This window comes from Colobus angolensis, unplaced genomic scaffold (genome assembly GCF_000951035.1).
Source record: "Colobus angolensis palliatus isolate OR3802 unplaced genomic scaffold, Cang.pa_1.0 Scaffold83, whole genome shotgun sequence".
Taxonomy (NCBI): domain Eukaryota; kingdom Metazoa; phylum Chordata; class Mammalia; order Primates; family Cercopithecidae; genus Colobus; species Colobus angolensis.
Genome location: NW_012122154.1, coordinates 462,348 through 467,254, shown reverse-complemented (window position 1 = coordinate 467,254; position 4,907 = coordinate 462,348).

The window sequence follows — 4,907 nt, the reverse complement described above, 5'->3', positions numbered from 1 at the left end:
GTTAGTCAGCTTTTTTTTTTTTAAAGAGACACCATCTCACTCTGTCACCCAGGCTGGAGTGCAGTGGTGCAATCTCAGCTCACTGGAACCTCTGCTTCCTGGGCTCAAGCAGTAGTTACTTTTTTATGAATTATGTTTGCATTCTTTGATTATTTAGATATTGGATTCTTAGTATTTTTCTCAGTATTTGTAGCAATTTTTCATGAAGTGCTTTAATTAACGTATTTTCCCGATGTTCAGAAAGTTTTAAATTTTCAAGTCAAATCTGCTTATTTTTCTTGATGACTTATATTGCTTAGAAAGTTATTCCCACTTCCAGAAGTGTCTTTCTTTTCTTTTAAATGTATGTGGTCTTCTTATAGTTGGTATTGGATGTGATATGTGGAACTAGATTGATTTTTCTCCTGGTTTTGTGACTAGGGATAGTGTTTACAATCCTTCTTCTTCTTGGCTTTTTCAGCATGAAAGCCCCTTTAGGAGAAGTGACTGAAATCATCCCCAGAGAATTCTCCCCTAGTCCTGGTGTGGCTGCTTCATCATCCTGCGTTTCTTCCTGCTTGGCTGTCCCTAACACCATCTCAGAAAAGCATAGAGAAGTAACAGGCTTCTAGAGAGGTAGGGCATATAGTGTCACAACTGAAGATTTGGAAGTTGAGACCACCTGGTTCTTTACCATCCACTAGCCATGTGACCTTGTGCAATTCATTCAACTGTTCTGTGCTTTGTTTTCTTATCTACAAAATGAGAATAATAGTATACAATAGTAAATATCATAAAGGGTAATGTGATAAATGACCTGATACAAGTGGAACAGAGGGCAATGACTGTTCCGTAGTGAATGCTCTGTGTGCCGTCCCACTTGGGAAGTATATGTAGTCAGTGTATGTAGTGCTTGAGGGATTAGTGAATAATCCACAACATATCCTCAGTCATCGATTCAACAGATGTTTATTGAGGATCTATTATGTGCCAGTCCCTACTCTAGGTCTGAGAGGATATACTGGTGAATTGCTCTGATAGTTTATATTCTAGAGGAGAGAATTTGACAATAAACATGTAACTAAGTTAATAAGATAATTTCAAATAATGGCACATGCTATGGGTTGAGTGGTGGCCCCCAGAAGATGTTGAAGTCCTAACATCTGGGACTAACACATGGGAATGTGACCTTTTTTGGAAATAGGATTGTCGCAGATGAGGTCATTAACGTTAGCCCTAGACCAGTATGACTGTGTCCTTATAAATAGGGGCAATCTGGACACAGAGACAGACACGTACTGTGTCTGAAGGAAGATGATGTAAAGAGACACAGGGTGACCTCTAAGCCAAGGAAGACCTGAGGCTGCCAGAAGCTAGGAAAGAGGTCTGGAACGGATTCTTCTCTGGCTCCCTTAGAAGGAACATGGTCCCGCTGATACCTTAATTTTGGACTTCTAGCATCCAGAACTCTGAGACAATATATTTTTCTGGTTCTAAGCCATCCACTTTGTGGTACTTTGCTGCAGCAGCCCTGGAAAGCTAATACAGTAGGTAAAAGGGTGATGTGATAGAGAGTAAGTGGGGGCAGGGTGGGAGGAGCTACTTCAACTGGGGGATTCAGGAAGGCCTGTGTTATCTGGAAACCACTGAGGGTGATAAGTAGGGAAGAGACATGACTGGGTGACTTAAAAAGAAACTATTTACTGGGGGATAGAATATATAGGGGAAAGAACATAAATTATATGTGTATTTTCAATGAATTTTTGCAAAATGAACACGTCAATGTAACTAACACCCAACTCCCTCTCCCATGCCTCCTTCTAGTTGATGCCCACCCTAAGGGCAAACAATATCATCAATTCTGACACCCTAGATTGAGTTTTGACTGTTTTTTGAATTTCATGTAAATGGAATCATACATGATATACTCTTTTGTTTCTGTTTTCTTTTGCTTATCATGAGATTCACCCACCTTGTGTAGTTTTAGTTCATACATTCTCAATACTTTGTAGTATTCCATTGTGTGACTACATTAAAACATAGATATCTCTCTTGCTGTTAAGAGGAATCCGGGTAGTTTCCAGTTGGGTCTATTGTGAATAGTGTCACTATGAACATTCTTGTTCATGTCTTTTGGTGAATATATTTATGCATTTCTCTTGGGCGGGTCCCTAGAATTGAGGTTTCTGGGATCTCTCTCTCTCTCTCCCTCTCTTCCCTAAGTATAGATATTCAGCTTGAGTAGATGCTACCATGTCTGTGGTTGATATATTAAAAAATTATTTTGAGCTGGCCTAGTGTGCACCTGTAATCCCAGCTCCTCAGGAGGCTGAGGTGGGAGGATCCCTTGAGCCCAGGAGTTCAAGACCACCTTGGGCAACATAGCAAGATCCTGTCTCAGTCAATCAATCAATCAATGATAAATTTTGGTGCTGAGTGAAGAATAGAATGTGACAGTTGGTGGAGGGTGGCAAGAGTGGAAACGGAGAGACCAGATAGGAGCCTATTGTAATAGTACTAGCAAAGGATTACAGTGGCTTTGGCCAGGGTAACAAGAGATGGAGGAAAGCACACTCATACAGGATGCATTATACAGGGAAAGCTGACAGGACGTGCTGATGGATTGACTGTGGAGACATGAGGGAAAGAGAGGAATCAAGATTGACTGTTAGGTTTTTGGTTTGAACAACTGGGTGAACAGTTATGTCAATTACTGAGATGGAGAAGAATAGGGAAATAACAGGTGTGTGGGAGAATCAAGAATTCTGGTTTGGCCATGTTAAGTTTGATATGCTCATTAGGTTTCCAAGTAGAAACATCAAATAGATGGTTGGAACTCAGTGAAGATGTCAGATGGGAGATACGAACCTGGGGCCCTCAAATCAGCATACAGATGATTTTTTTGTTTTTTTGAGATGGAGTTTCGCTCTTGTTGCCCAGGCTGGAGTGCAATGGTGCGATCTTGGCTTACCACAACCTCTACCTTCCAGGATCAAGTGATTCTCCTGCCTCAGCCTCCTGAGTAGCTGGGATTACAAGGCATGTGCCATCGTGCTGGCTAATTTTGTATTTTCAGTAGAAACGGGGTTTCTCCATGTTCAGGCTAGTCTCGAACTCCCGACCTCAGGTGATCTGCCTGCCACGGCCTCCCAAAGTGCTGGGATTACAGGCATTAGGCACTGTGCCCGGCCGCATACAGATGATACTTAAAGCTATGAACATGCATCGATCCTCTTAGGGAGAAAGTGTAAGTAGAGAATAAACGACATAAGTCTCCTGAAGCATGCCACCATTAAGAAGCGAAGCAGAGGAGGAAGAGCCAGCAAAGGAAATGGGGAATCACTGTTGAGGCTGGAGAAAGATCAGAACAGGTTGCTGTGTGTATTTTAAGAAGGGCAGTGGCTAAGATGTTGAGTACTACTGAGAGGTTCAAATAAGATGAGAGGTGACCACTGGTGCTGTCAACATGGAAGTCACTGGTAACCTAACAAAAATTATATCATTGAGAAAGTGGGGTTGAGAAGTCTGATTAGAGTGGACTGGAGTAAATGGGGCATGAGGAAGTAGAGTAAGAGACAATAAATAATTCAAGAAGTCTTGCCAGGAAGGAGAGCACAGAAAGGGAGTAATAGCTACAGAGGAACCTGGATTCGGGGGGGAGTTCTCTCAAGATAGGGGATATTGGTCATGTCTGGAAATGACCCAGCAGAGGATAAATGTGATGTAGGAAAATGAGGAGCTAATCATGGGCACAGACATTGAGAAAGTGAAAGGGGATGGAATCCAAGGAACAAAAGGAAGAGATGGGAACAGGTATGTTTCCTTCAACGAAAGAGGAAAGGCAGAAAGTATTTTGCAGATTGGCAGATTTGGTGGTGAGATGATGAGGAAGTTCTCATTTGCTTCTGTTTTCTCAATAAAGAATGAGCCCAGACCCTAAGTTGGAGGTGGGAGAGAAGGAATACTGGAGGTTCAGGGAGATGAGAAAGTATGACAGTCATTGGGAGAGGGGAGAGCAAACTCGTCAGGAGCATGTAGTAGGACCTCAGGCAGTGTTGTGCACTCATTTGAGATTTCGGGACATGAATTTAAAATTAGACCAGTCATCAGTGATCACATGTGACTTGTAAGCACCCAGAAATGAATAGTTATTGTTAAATGTAGTGGTACCCTCCAGTTGTTCACTGAATAAACAAATGAATGAATAGAGTATTATACAAAACACTTGGATGGGGAGGAGGAAGGGAAATAAAGAGAATGTGTATCTGTCTTATAACCTACTTGAAGGAGACAAAACATAATTATTTGAGAACAAAGCATATTTTAACAGACACAAACATATTAAGTTTTCCAGTTAATGTTATAAATTCTGAAAGAAATACAGAATAGTGGCATACTTAAAATAGGATGGAGTTAATGTGGGAAATAATTCCTGAAGTTTCAAATCGGATCTCAAAAGTTCCCGGGGAAATGTGTTAACAGAAAACAGAGGTAAAAGGGGGAAAACTGTTAGATGTTTATGAGCAAGATGGATAGTATGGGCTATGTTATATGTGGCCTTCTATAAGCTGAAAAGGACTTTGAGCTTGAAAGCAGGAATGAAAATAATTACTGTAATTTAAGGACTAACCTCTTCATGCTAAGCATTAACAGATCAGTTACTTATCTGACAGGGGCTACTATTTATTTTGTATCTAAGCACTGTGCTAATTGTTTTACATATATTATTTCTTTTTTTTTTTTTTTGAGACGGAGTCTCGCTCTGTCGCCCAGGCTGGAGTGCAGTGGCGCGATCTAGGCTCACTGCAAGCTCCGCTTCCCGGGTTTACGCCATTCTCCTGCCTCAGCCTCCCAAGTAGCTGGGACTACAGGCGCCCGCCACCTCGCCCGGCTAGTTTTTTGTATTTTTTTAGTAGAGATGGGGTTTC